Source organism: Harpia harpyja, chromosome 18 (assembly GCF_026419915.1).
Source record: "Harpia harpyja isolate bHarHar1 chromosome 18, bHarHar1 primary haplotype, whole genome shotgun sequence".
Lineage (NCBI taxonomy): Eukaryota > Metazoa > Chordata > Aves > Accipitriformes > Accipitridae > Harpia > Harpia harpyja.
Window position 1 is genome coordinate 23,931,091 of NC_068957.1, and position 14,710 is coordinate 23,945,800.

The 14,710-nt window shown below is 41.3% G+C and overlaps 1 long non-coding RNA gene across 8 annotated transcripts in view; it reads left to right on the plus strand.

The window, feature by feature from the left end:
* LOC128153881 (uncharacterized) overlaps window positions 1-14,710 on the plus strand; it is an 88,074-nt gene that overhangs the window by 19,947 nt on the left and 53,417 nt on the right. For 7 of the 8 annotated variants that reach the window (XR_008239134.1, XR_008239133.1, XR_008239132.1 and 4 more), the window contains exon 2: window positions 5,151-5,288. The exons of the other annotated variant lie outside the window; for it this stretch is intronic. This is a non-coding gene — a long non-coding RNA (uncharacterized LOC128153881). The remainder of the gene's footprint in view (window positions 1-5,150; window positions 5,289-14,710) is intronic. 8 annotated transcript variants of the gene reach the window in all.

The window sequence follows — 14,710 nt, forward strand, 5'->3', positions numbered from 1 at the left end:
TTGGCTGACTCCCCAAACGACTACTTGTCTTGTTACAGATAGCTGTTGACCTGTTCCTTTAATGTTACAAGTCTGCATCTAACCGCTCTCTTAAGCCAACCTACTTCCTTCTTTTTAATGAAATTGTCCCTTTAGCCTTTTTCCTGGGCTGGCTTTTCAACAAGAACATTAGAAACAGTCTGCTCAGTTCTTTCCTCTGCTAACATCTTGCCCAGAGCTAACTTGCAGCTTCACTCTGTCAGCTGTAAGATACAGATATACTGTTGTCTTAATTACTCATATTTCTCCTGCTGCTCATAATTCTGCTTGTTCCACCAAAGAGCTCTTCAGAGAGCTTTACTGCTTCCCTTTCCCTTTCTTTGGGGGTTTAAAGGTTGTCAGATATATAAACGATCCTTGTTGCAGAGCTTTGGTGGTGACAGTGTCCTTTGTGGAGAAGATTTAGGGGGATGGGAGAACTCAATACGAATGCTTTTAGACCACATCTCTGTGGAAGGAGAGAATACACGTAGTACTACCTTGCGTAACAGCGTCAGGGCAAATCCCTTCTCTGATGAGTAGCTAGGCAGCTGTTTCTTCTGCAGCTTGAAGTGTAGGTGCTGATGGTCAGGAGTGGGGTTTTCTTTACTCTCGTTCTCTCCACCACTGGCTATCCATGGCTGTATCTGGCCCGCTGCTGTTCCTCTAAAAATACTGTTGCAAAGGGACTGGACGCTTAAAAAAACATACCGCTGTGCCATAGGGAAACTGTAGTCCTTTGTGGTTTCAGCTCTCTCTTTTATGATTATGTGCCACTGTTTCTGTTATCTATATTAATTATTCTGTCTGCTACCGCAAGAATTGCATGTTGAGTAACCTAGAGCAGACTGACAACATGACATCCATGTTTTTTTGGCAAAGGTTTGAACAAGTTTTGTCACAGAAGTGAGCTCTCTGGTGGGTTACGCCTTTGGTCAAAGAAGTCCTTCACTCCTGGCTCTTTGGGGTCCATTCTCAATTTGAACAGACCTCAGCTCTACACAGTAAGCTAGTTCAGTGGCAGAATATATCTTAGTATTCAGCTGGTTGTCTCAGTTTAGCTGGCTGACAGGTTCAGGAAGCCGTACTGTGGGTTTATTGTTAATTGAATAAATTACGAGCCTGTCAAACTGCTGTGGGTGAGCCTGTTCCCATCATAAAGCTTGTTGTGCTGGTGGTGCGGCTGGAGGTGGGACTGGGAGGGTGTGCCTTCCACAAGCGGGGCTGGAGCCCTCCACTCCAAGTTTTGTTGTGGTTGCTTTTGAATAATTATCTGGTGAAAATGCTGTGCAAGTGTATAGGAAGAAACGTTTCAGCATCAGAGCGGTGAGAGATGGCAGCACCAAAGATAAAGCACAACTCTTCCCGGTTTAAGCTGACCTAACAGCAGTAACAGGCAAATAAACAATAGGCTGCAGTAAGTCATGACTAAACTCTTCCAGTAGCACAGATGTGATAAAGAGTCTGTTAGAGGAAGCAAATGGAAATAGATGGGAGGACTTGGTGGGAGGAATGAGAAACAAAGAGTAATTCCGTTCTGCGTGGAGGAAGAGCATGGGGAAAGTAGCTCTTCAAGTTAGTGCTCTGCTCTTGAAGAGCTGAAAGGGATCGGAGTAGCTGTCTCGGACAAGTCAAGTTTCAGGCACGGTCACATGAGTTAGGACACATGGGAAATCCCAGCGAGCGGTAGCTCATTTCAGACCGTCTTCTCCAGAAAGCTCATAGTCAGGGAATACCGTCTGAATAACACGCAGTGCAACTCCAGCCCCAAGGCTGGACGAGAGGGCTGGTGAAGTTGGCCCTGCTCAAAATCCAGGTTACCCGACGTTTGCCACAGCAATTTGTTTGTTGCAGAGCAAACGCACACGCAGCCTGTGACGCTCGGCACGGGCATCTACACCTCTCCATCTGCAGGGCGATCTCTGCCTGCGGGCAGGCTGCCCCAGCATCTCGTTTGCCTTCGCAGAAGGTGGCACCGGGATTCCACAAGGAAGGACGCCGGGAAGCTGGCAAGGCCGTCGGTTCAGCCCGATGCTACCGCGAGGGCTGATGGCGTAGCCGGAGGCTGCCGAGTGCGGGTGGCAAGCAGGTATTTCGCTCTATTTGCTCAAGGTTTTTTTTCTCTTGGACTCCCAGCGCTGTCTCCCGAGAGTGGCTCTGAGGGCACGGTGGTTGGTGAAGTAGGTGGTCGTGCAGCTGCTTTGGCACCCAGTCCGTTCTGGCAGCTACGCCGCAGCGAGGAAATTCCTGCCCAGTGCGTCTTCTGCAGGGATGTTGGACAAACGACTTGACCTTGTGCCTCAGCTCTCCAAACGTAAGGATGTTTCCCTATTAACTCCTCGCTACAAACCCAAGGGCTGTTAAAAGAAGTAGGTCTCGTGACTGTGTGGTGCTTGGATGCCATGGTAATGTAATTAGCTGCACAGCAATCTTACTAAAAATGTCCTTGGTGGAGGAGAGGACGGGGTGGGGGACTCGTTTAGAGGATGGATGTTAAAGGGGAGGAAGTTTCCAGACCTGTGGCTTCACCACAACTTGGCTGCGTAGCGCAAGTCCTTCAATGCAGATGTGAATCCAGAGGTTCAGAGCATAATGTTTACTACACGTGTCCGTACGGGAGAGAATGCAGCACAAACTGTTTGAAGTGTTCATAGATTATATAACAGCTTTCCACCCCCAGCAAGCCTTTTGAAATTTTAATATGGTATCTCGGGCTAAAAACCTTTTTGGGCTGATGTATCGCTTGCAGTAAACTTCAGGAAAGTATTCCTGTTACAGTTACTTTCGCTTTTTCTCCCTCTTTCTCTTCAATGTTATATATGGATCCAGGAACTTCTGGGCTGCTTAATCCAAGGAGAGAGGCACAGGGTTCTGCGCAGAAATCGGAAAGCCTCGGTGCAGCAAAGCTGTGCTGCCGATTAGTTTCTCTCTCTTACTCTGCCAAACCCCCAGACTTTGGCAGCCTGGGTCTTTTTTTGCCTTTTTATATCCGTTAGGTCTTTTTCCTCCCCACCCTCAGAATGACCTCCGTAGCGCTGGTTGCCAAATGTTGCCCATACTAAATATGAGGATGAGTATCAGCACCCACAAGCTGTTAAAACCCTTCTACTGGAGCAGCAGCCTGTGAATTGTCTGAAGCTTTTGGAGTTAACGCTTTAGCTCTGGTTAGCTGGAAGTTCTTGTAGAATCGTGTCACCAAATTCTTTTCTCAGCTGTATCCTCGCTACTCCAACGAGGGAGAAATTTGTTTCTGTCATTTATGGTTAACCCTACTGTACGTTTATACAAGAAACGATAGGCTGTATTTGTGGGTTAAATGAAGACTAACCGTAGTAATAAAAAGTAAGTTTTCATAGCAATTTTCAGAGCATTTTTTAACAATTAGGTGAGATAATGCGGTGAAGGGCACACTTGGATTGGGTGGGATTTTGGCGGATTTCTTTATTCAGATGTTGTTCTCCTTTATTTGGATTTTCTTGCATGCTAGGAGAAGGCACAGCCAGCCGTATTTTCCATCCTGATGAATGAAACAGAGCTCAAGGAGTTTAGCTGAGATTGGCTTCCCCTGCAAGAAAGATTGCTCTTTGTTGCCTGAATCATAATTTTAAGGCATGAAAACTATTCATCAGGAAAGCAGCATTTTAACTCCTTACATCTTGCAGCCTGATCTTTGCGGAGTAAAAAGGAATCCTCCTCCACTGAAGTTGATCAGAGTTTGCTCTGGGTTGTAACAAGTCTATAAAGTCACCTTGATTACTGCACATCAATGTGGTTCCGACAGTATGTTCTTGATAAGACAGCCCATTGCGGTGATTTAATCCAAATCTGTTTAATCATATATAATCCACGTTATTCAAATATACTCACCAAGGATCCAGTTTTATAGCTGTTCTGAGGGGAGGGAAATCTTGTGTTGTCACAAGTCATGCTGACATCAGTGGGGTTTCTTATTGATGTAGGACTTAGTGCTGGCATATGCAATTACAGCAAAATTTGGGGTTTAGCATATTTGCAATTTGATGTATTTTTAGGAGGCGGTCACTTTGAGGTAAGTGAGTAAATAAACTCTGGGCCACGTCCAACAAAATCTCTGACTAGGAGTTGTGCCTGGTGGTCATTCCAGGCAAAATATATACAATAATCTGAAATTATTTGTTGTGCAATTAAAAAATGATAAATGTTTCATTTATATTTTTGGCATAGAAATTTCACTTTATCCAAACTATGTAAAAAAGAGCCTGTGCTCCTCCCAAGGCATTCTTTATTGTTTCAGAAATGTTTCAACAAAAGCAAAAGATATTTGTCAGCATAAGTAATACACAGACATTATTGCAGTGTTACTGGTTACAATTTTCATGTTCAAGATACCAGTATCAGATCACACTCCATTTGCGTAGCCATTCGTTAATGTGATGCACATGCAGCTCTGTGGCCTAATGCCTTATAGCCCTGAATCTAAAAAACCTGCTCAACCCATGGGTAACTGTAAACATCTGAGTAATCCTGTTGAAGTCAGTCCATGCATCCGTTAACTGTGCAAACTAATCCTTCAAAAAATTATGAAAAGGGCAAAAAGGAAACAGCATGCTTTCCAAGCCAATGAAACTCCATACATGCTTAAAGTTAAATACTGGAATAAATAAATAGTGCATGATCTGAAAGACTGAATCCACACTCGTAACCACGGTTTATCGGCTATCCGGTGAAATCCTAATGTGAGGTGAACTTTTTTCAGCTTGCATACTGTATCACTTCTGAGGCATTTCTGACTTGACTTTTTTTTATTATTATTTTGTGGCCATTTTGCAATTTTTCTATGGATTTGTTTTGATTGTAAATAGGCATACACATTAGCTAAAGCCAGATAATTTCTCCTGGCCAGCTTTGCCAGTAAATCACTGAACTATGTAATTGGGTTTGTATAAAATTATGCATTGTGAACTTGGGAATAAGTGAAACAGAAAGAAAAAGTTGATTTTTGTAAATAGTATCATTCTTGTGCAAAACTTCTGTTTTGACCCCGTTCTACTCCCTAACGTGATCGTTTTGATTGTTCGTTCAACGTTGAATGAAAAACAAACTACAGAATAAATCCAAGCAAAACTGGTAATAATTTCTGGTTTGGCTTGTAGGTGGAGTTGAATACAATGCCCGCATTTGTGGTTAACTACAAGCAATACATTATGAAGATGATGGTATTCAGACACATACCCAAACAATTTGATTCAGATAAATTGGATACAAGACTTCGACCAGCATGAGAAGAACAGGTGAGAACCCTTGAGAGTGAAGCTGAAATAATAAGTATTTTGATGGTCAGGAAAAATATTTCTCCAGTAGCACAATAGATCTTCTATCAGAAACTCAAAATACTAATTACAATCTGCCTAAAGACTTATTATAAATGAAGTGGAGCTAGAAACATGTTTATATTATGGGGAGGCTTATTTGCAGATAAGCAGGAAACCAGTCACACATCTTCACAAACATAATTTTAGCTGTTTTAATTAGCAGGTTTGCTTTGATTTAATTCAATTCAGTGACTCCTTCTATCTTTACTGACACATGTGCAAATAAAATGTGCTGACCTGACTTCTGACATCCAGTTTCCTTTTTCATTTCTGTTTTTGTTGTTGTTGATTTCGGCAGTGTTTACGGTGAAATGATGGGGTCAACACTTCCTAACAGCATGGCCAACAGATGTAGCGTGGGGATGACAACTGTACGTTGGAGTGGCCTTTTGTTACCCCCGCACTGACTGATTGCTGAGGTGCTGGAAGCCAGCGTGTCAAAGGCCATCAGAAGTCCTAATAGCCTCTAGATCCCAATTCTATTAAGGGTCGGAATGACAAAAAAATATGCCTTTTTTGTGTAGTTGCAGTAAAAGCGCAGCGAGCTTTTTTTGCTAGAGAACGAGACCCTAGAAAGAAGCCCCGTGTGTGCCTTTAGCAACTTACTGTAGCGTGTTCGTGAACTTTGGGTTGAAAAGCAAGGTTTAGAAGCTGTCAGAATTCATATATTTAATGTTTGGAGATTTGGTGGTTTTATTTAACAGTGAAAGTAGTTATTGACAGAATAAAAACACGTAGCCCAGAATAAAAATACCACGTTAATGTCCTGACCAAAAAAATCCGTGTTGACTTTGCTGAGCTTTTCGTGGGTCTGAGAGCTTGGAAACTATTTTTATTTCTTTATGTCAGAAAAACAATTGCTAATACACCAGGTGTTGTTCTCCCTTCTCTCTCCACCCCTCCCTTTTGCAGTGTCTCACAGCTGTGTGATAGGTAATTAAAACAATCACTGAAATGTTTCAAAGCTGTTGTAGCCTTTAGTTGACTTTTAAAATTCGTACTTGAAGAATGGTAAAATTAATTTGTATCTGGCTCGGAATAGTGCTCTTTACTTGAGCAATGGACTTTACAACATTGACAACAAAAAGAATGAAATTAGTATTATACTTGCCTTTATCTAGGGTTATTCTGTTAACTGTTTTATGCTGGAAATTAATTTCAATATCATACAGATGTCTACAAGTCATGAATGCAGCAGTTCTAGCATGCAGTCAGATAGCTCTCCTTCATAATCGTGGTAAAAAATAATAATTCAAAAGGAGTAAACTTGCCAGGACAATTAAATGATTCTGCCGCTAGATAATGGAAAGATGAAGTTTATATTCTTGGACTGTAAAATATGTAAGAATGAAAAGTGTTATTAAAGAAGTATTATGTGGTTATTTTGAAAAGAATGGTAATTTTATGGGTTCGTCTTTCTACAGAGAAAAAATACTTTGGAGACTATGAGAAACGGAGACTTCTGGATAGGCAGTTTCTGATGTTGAAACGCTCTTCTGTTTTTCTTCCCCGTCTCGATTTTTTTTGTGTTTCGGTTCCCGGCTTCAGTGGTAGGCTTTAGAAAACTTGTAATTCATTCATTATGGAATGCTCGGTCTACGGGACAGGATTTTATTCTTAAAATAAACTTCCTTGCAATATATTCTTTTTGATCCTTAAAAACAACCTTCATCTTTACAAATGAATGTGCTACGTCAGTGTAAAGTGGATCCTTTTCTCCCTTTTTGCCCTCCTCCCCTCCTTTTCTGGTTTGTCCCTCTGTGGAGGTTTGTACTCTCTGGCACGGGCAGGAGCGGTGGCAACTGCCGCATACAGAAAAGGCAAGTTCAGGAATTTTCAGTATGAATGGAATTGGTTCAGGCTTAGAAATTAGTAATTTAAACCCCCCCCCCCCAAACGTGTAGGATGAAAGGTTTTGCATATCCCTCATTGGTTTGTGGGGAATCCTTGCCTGGCATGTATGTCAATATGCGTATAGAGCAAGTGCTTTTACATGTGTACTTTTGAAAATCTGACAGACACCAGGGAACAGAGCGCAAACCAAAAATACCAATGGTGACAAATTTAAATAATGACTCTTCCCTAGTAATTTTAAAATAAATACCTATTGCTATTTGCGCAAATATTTCCCATTGATTAAAGACGGTGTAATCTCTTCCTCTTTCTTTGCTCCTTTGTGAATGTTTCTAACCACAAACAGGTATTGCAAACAAATTTACAAATGTGGATAAGAATAAGGCTTAAATACTCATCTGCATCTTTGTGTCAACGCAACTCAATTTGACAGTGTATTTTTGCCAGGTGGAACAAAGAGCAATACATTAGTTTTGAACATTTATGATCTTGTATTATAAAGACTGCAACAGACTGTGTTCAAAATCAATTGCCAGAGTGATGGGGGATTAATAACTCTGGTACTGTAACCTTTTATGTATCTGCAGACTGGGTAAGGGCACATTTCAAGATCTGCTGCCATATTTCATTATTGCAACTTCTATTTGAAAGACCTTTTTGATGCTTAAAAAAAGAAACAGATTAGTTTTTAGTAGAGCTGGATGAATAACTCATAATTAATAATTCATTCAGTGAATTTTGCCTTTTATTCTGTGGGAAGAATAAAAAAAATAGTTGTCAAAATTTTTCATGACTTCTATTGACTAGTTGTTTTTTTTTAATCAAAACTAGAAATCAGAATTCAGGGTGTGTTACTTATTTGTGATTGATGAGTCATGTGGTATTGGTTTAACACCCCAATTAATTGAGGACAAATACTAGAATAAATTCCATGATTTGAGGTGAGTGTATTTAAAAATCCCTTTCTACATGCATGCAAGCTTAAAATCAGTTTTTGAAAGTACTATTGAAAGTAAAAATCCAAGTGCATGAAAATTGTTGGAAAGGAAATGCAAATGAGGCAGGAACGTGGCCAAACCATGTTCATTACAAGACACAAATGAGTTTCTGTAGGCTCCTACAGTATTTTCCAGCTGTAGTTTTCCCTCCTTAGCTCCAGCACCCATTTTGGGAGAAGACTACTAAATATTGGGGATAAATATGGGAGCAAGGTAAACGACAGCTTTATTGAATTTCCCCTAGCTCCCCAGCTACTGTGCTGTATTTTACGGTAGTGAAACATTTTGCGGTAGTGAAACATTTTGCAGTAGTGAAACCACATGAAGAGTTGTCATCTTTTGACTTTGTCCGCCTCTCAGCTGGCCGGCTTGCATCCCACCAATGCGAGCTCTACTGGGCTAAGAGGCACCTATGGGTTCTTCTGCATTTTTCTTCATATATGCACTTTATTTTGGTTTCTTCCTAAATAGAGGTAAAACAGTTAAATATTTCCCAACGAAATACACATATGTAATCTCAAGGGCCGTGCATACCATCGAACTGTCATTTCCTTTGATTAACCTTCACCTGACCTCCCTCCCTAAGGCAGTTTCAGATCCTTTTGTTCCTCCATTTAAGTATTGCACTCTATCAGGTGAGTACATCTCTCACTGAAGAGCTGGCCATTTTACTAGAGAACTCAGTGGAGATGTTGTAGCGGAAAAACCGCAGGATCTGTCACAGATTAGAGAACCCAGTCTAACGTGCAGAGCTGGTATCACTCGCCGGGTGTACCTAGAAACGAAAAGGAAGCAGAGCTTGCATAAACGCAGTTGAAGCTAGCTGAATTTTAATAGTGTATATTAATCGTTTTATGAATGTTATTAAATATTTAAGATCAGAAAAGGATCATGACTGAGATTAACAGGACTCTTCTGTTGCAACTCCTTCATGTCGTCAGGCAGTGCCAGTTTGTGGAGAATAAAACTAACAGGAGAGGATCGGAGTAAATGAATCGCCTCCTTTACAACGGTAAAGTTTGGAAATTGCCATGGTAGTCGATTTTAGCATTTTGCAACTCAACAGGTTTGTGTTTCGTCTCAATTTTTTTTATCTACGGCTAGCAAGAAAATGAAAATTAAAAAGGCCAGAAGAAATAAAGCATTTCAAAATAATTCACGCTTGTAAATTTCAGTTGATCCAAACTGAACTTTTTTGGATGGTAGTTTGCAAGAAATGTTGGTGCTTTGTGTCACAGCTCGGGACAATTTTTTTATTTTTAAATTTTTTTTAAATCCTGAAAATTCATCTGGAGTGAATAATATGGAACTGAGATATTATGAATCCAGTCAGATCACACATTTGGCTGACAGCAATGAAGAGCAAAGCCTACATTGAATCCATAGCTTCTGCTTATGTAATAGAATATTTTTTGGAACGATAATAAAGGCCATGTGCGATGAAGTATCTTTTCTTCCCAAAGTAAGCTGGTACAGTGGCTTGTAGTGGTTCTTAAGAGCTAAAAGTACGCACCTTGATTCTAGGCTTAATTTGACTGTGGAAACTCATATCTTTTCCTGATAGATTAAAAATGTGCTATCAGAAGCCTCAGCATCATTTCAATTCTTATGGATGAGGATTGACTCATGCCTTAAGTCAGTCTCTGATGAACTAAATATGTCAGACTTCCTTAACATTTCATCATCAGGCATACTTTACAGATCTTACACGATTTTTGTAGATATTTTTTGCCCTTTCCCAGTTTGTCCTTTCTTGTTACACAGTTTAAAGTTTGAAGAACAGAGTCTAAGTATGCAACATTTCATGATTTCTACTCAACCCCCAAGATCGTGAGACTCATTGAAAAACAGTGAGTTTTAAAATAAGAAAGAATTGTACTATAAGATTTCTGTGCAAATGTTGAATGCTGGATCCATTCCTTCTGCAAAGAGTTTAGAATTTATTTTTTAAGCTTTTATTCATGCTGGCTTTTCTCCCATTCCAGCGGGCAAGTTACGTTTTATAACTCACGTGGAAGCAGACATCGTTACAGATGCAGAGCGGAGATGTTGGTGAGAACTGCCAACGTGCCGGGGCTGGTAAGTCTGTACCGGCCAGCAGCACCGAGGTCCGGCTCTGCTGTAAACTGGTGTGGTTTGCTCAACTATGTTTTAACTCATACCTAGAAAAAGTCATTATATAATTCCACGGGGACTGTAAAAATCCCAGCTTTGGAGTAAATGTGACCTGTTATTGTCCCCGTTAAGTTTTTTGCGAATGATTCTCCAGAGCAAATATTTTCTATGAAATACTCTCCAAACCCAATCTGCTCTCCGTGAATGTTCTGTAGTAGCGGAGATGTACTCACCTGCTCCACTGAAGAATTTAAATGGAAGAACAAAAAGAAACTGAAATTGCCTTAGGGATTGAGGTCAGGTGAAGGTTAATCAAAGGAAATGACAGTAAAATGGCATTCATGGCTCTTGGTACATTTTTAATCATTCCTCGCTCCCTCTCATAAAAGACACAGAAGATGTACAACTTTTTACCATTTTATTTAGTTAGCGGTGATTTTTATTTTTGTCTTGATTGTTTTAAAATACCTTTTCTTTTAGATTTCTCTCGTAGATTTAGCTCCTGAAAACTTGCATTGCAGTGCCTTAAAAATGTGTGTGGGAAATCGAGAATGTGTGTGTGGGGGGAAGAAGAATGTTAAGAAAAGGGAGTAATTTTCCCTAGAATATCTCTCATTTTATCTTCACTTTCTAATGTGATAGATTTTGAAGGATTTCTAGAAGTCATGAGTGTAGGGAATAAATACTCAGAAAAGCTAAATATTCACGTTATTACACAAGTGTCAGGCTAAATGAAGTCCATGAATACAACTACTGGAAACAAGAATAGTTTCTTTCAGACTCTGCTAATCTACCAGTAATTACTCTGGTTTTAAGTAGAGATGTTTTGTATATTTCAAAAAAAAAAATCTTAGAATAACCTTCATGATTACAATGAACTTTTGAAGTCATGTCTTAGTTTGTGGGCTGTCGGTTATATTCTGATTTTTGTGTACGTGAAAAGGCCCCATACAGGAACGTTTATTTTCCAAGTTAGGAGTTGTCACTTTATGCTAGTCACCTTAGATAACTTTGCCGTAACTACAAGAGGAACGGGAGCAACTTTATGTAACTTATAACTGCCTGAGGCAACTTTTAAAAAATGTGAGCAATGCATTTTTTTTTTTTTTTCCCCAAGTCTGTTTATATAGCTCCCTTCCCCCTGTAATGCAGAGAATCCTAAAGGGTATATATTAAACCCAAACAGCTCTCAGCTGGGGTAACTTGGCTATAGCAAATGTATTCTCCCTGCTCTTTAGCTCATACGCTACGAAGCATTATGCATCGAGTACCTTCAGCGATGCAGCTGGGAGCCGAGCTTAGGCGAGACCTTGCGGTGTTAAGCCTTCGGAGGGGAACGGGTGGCTTAAAGAAAACATATTACTGCAGACCCATGCTATATTATCACCACTGCGAGTTGCAGTAAAAAAAAAAAACCCTACGATGTTTTATACATACGCTTTCTTCACATCTCGGGGGGCGGAAAAAAAAAATAATCTGGAAGTCATTTCTTTGTGTGTCGTTGTGCTGTTTACGGCCGTGATTGCTACTGGTAATGTGGCATTTTTCTGCCAGATCCCACATAGCAAACGCTGTCACATGGATGCCAGATGGGCTGTTTGCCAGGGAGCCGGAGGAGGAGGGAAAGCCCTGCTCCACCCTGCAAACGCTGCCGAGAGAAAGCCTGCCAGGCAATTATTGGGAAAAGAGAGACCTGGTCAAAAATGGGAAATATGTATCTGAAGTCATCGGGTGGAGGTTGAGTTTACCTCTCAAACCCCAGGGCTCCTCAGCTATGCAGGGAAGGGAAGAGAAGCACGGCCGGGAAGGCTGAGCTCCGGTAATTGGAGTGTGGTACCGCACAGCAACAAGTGACTGGCTTTGCCGACACAGATAGATGACTAACTTTAGCATTTTCACGTTAACAGGATTTGACTCTGTGATTTTATGATGCTGTAACCGTGTCAGTGTTATGTTTATGGTGGGCATTTTTCAAAGGTACTCAGCATCAGCCCGGGCGGCTGACTACCTCACCCATAACTTCCCTGTCTTGTAAAACTTCTGTATTAGTAATAGAAATACAAATTTTTTTTTTTTGGTGTGTCTTTGGCAAAACAGGAATATCTGTTTAAGGAAAAGAAGAGTAAAATGTGAGAGTGATCGCTTTAAATGAAAACCGTCTGCCTGAGTTGAAGGCAGCATTAACTGCTGACAACTGGAAAACTATTGGACTGAGAGATTATGATTTTTTTTTCATAAACAACAATATGACCTCAAAATTTTTCTGAAGTAAATACTAAAGATCATAGGCATATATATCTATTTTTAAAGCATCCAATAAAAATATTCAGAATATTATATGCCTGCTTACCCAAATTATTCAAATACAGGAAGTATTAAGTTGGTTTGAGCATTTTTATTCCAACCACTTGGACTGGCTTCCAAAACATAATTAGTAACTTTCTCCAAAATTTTCTTCTTAAAAGTGGCTGAATTTCTTTAGTCTTTCATTTTTTTTCCTAAAAACCAGAGTTGACTGGAAAAAGTACCAAGTCTAATGTTCAGCGGAAGAAACTGAGGCTGAAATGAAATCTCCCAAATGCGGTGTCCGAACACATTTAATTGCTGTGCATTTTTCCTGCCCTGCCTGGCAGTCAAAATACTCGGGGCTGGGAATGGATTCAGCCCCGTACCTCTGGTCTGAGCATCCCAGGGAGCGTCCTGTGCCCGTGGGGTGGGGACGACTACTGGGATCATCGCTCCCTCTCCTGCCCTTGGATCCCATCCCAGATCAGGGCTGCTCGTGAAAACAAAAGCTTTTCATCTGAATGAAGCCGGATTAATGTTTTTGGGTGTTGTCCATGTTGCAAAATGACTGCGGGATAAAATATGAGTGCTTACGGTTTCCCCTGTGGGCAGAAAGCAGGGGTTTGTGTTCAGTCTTTGCTGAAGCTGCCGTGAAGGCAATGAAGTAGGTGAAGATCAGAGGGGAAGCTCTGTTCGGCGTCTCGCAGGTTTGCAGCCTGGTTTTCGCATCTTGGACCGGGTTAACAGTGCACCTGCCCTGAGAGGGGGGGGGTTCAGAGTGGGGACGCTCATTTGAGCATCAAAGTAATAATATGATAAAAAATGATGGGGGGGACAGCAATAACCGGTGCTTTTGCTTTTCCTTGTGCTCTCTGTTTTTGGAGAGAAACCTTCTATGCAAGTATTCTCAGGTGATGCGTTGGTTTCTGTTGGAATAAATTGGTTATCTCCGCTTGATCCCCAGGTCTTCTGATAAAAATAACATTTTTTTGTACCTTATTAGAAGCCTCATCGAGTCCAAACCCTGACAGATCTTTGCTGCGTGTGAGGGATCATCGTAGGTCAGTGATGTGCTGAGTACAGAGGCTCCCGTGCCCGTGGTGTAGGTGTCCTGCTGATAAACAGAGGGGTTTGTTTCTGGTGCTCTCGGGGTTTCACCTTCATTTTCCACTCTTCCACCAAGATGCAGTGATGCTTAGGAGAAAAATTCATGCTGTCTAATTTTAGATATCCAATTTAGGTTGCTTCTGGCTGTAGCAAAGCAAAAGATCTGCTTGCTGCAGGTCCAGAAGCGTTTCTTCAATTGCGGAGTCAGCTTCTTGCTTAAGCCGAACTCTGAGCGTGCAGGAGGCAGAGTGAGGAGCGCTGATCCGTGATGGATGAGCCGAGGCTCTTCCCCTGCCACGGCTCCTACCGGGTGACCGGGCTCTAACCTGAGCCCCTAAATCAGATCCCTTGTGAGTGCAGAACCATTCATTTCGGGGCAGTTCATTTTTTGTAAGGGCTTCTGTGATAAAGCCTCGGTATAATCAAGGTTTGAAAAAGAAATGAGCCAAAGTCCGTGAGAACATTTCTAAGTGGGCAAAGTTTCACACTGTCTGTGGGGTGACCCAGGGGTTTCACCAGGTGCCAAGTCAGTTGGAAATAAGCTGTGTGACAACCTTCTGCCAACTGGGTCACGGCTTCTCCGGGCGTTTTGCACTATCTTTTGTCAAATTAGGCGAGGTAGACACCCTTCCTGAGGTTATTTGTTGCATCATGTGAAGTTAATTTAATGCTTAATACATGCCCAAATGGAGGCTAACCTCTTTTGAGAGCTTTTAATCTGAAAATGCACTTAGAGCAGTTGCTCCCTTGCATTCTCTGCTGCAGGAGGATGGGCATTATCTGAAAGAGGGCATTAAAAATGGTGACATTTCTTTCTGGGGTTAGTTTAGAAACATGAACCACAGCAAGAGCTAGCTGGAAGGAGACACCTTTGCAATCAGGGATGTTGTCTGTACCAGAATCATCAGAAATTCAGGAGAGTCGTAGTTGCCTGGGCAGCCCTGAAAGGCTTTGGACAATTTGCTGTGGCCACCTGTGGTT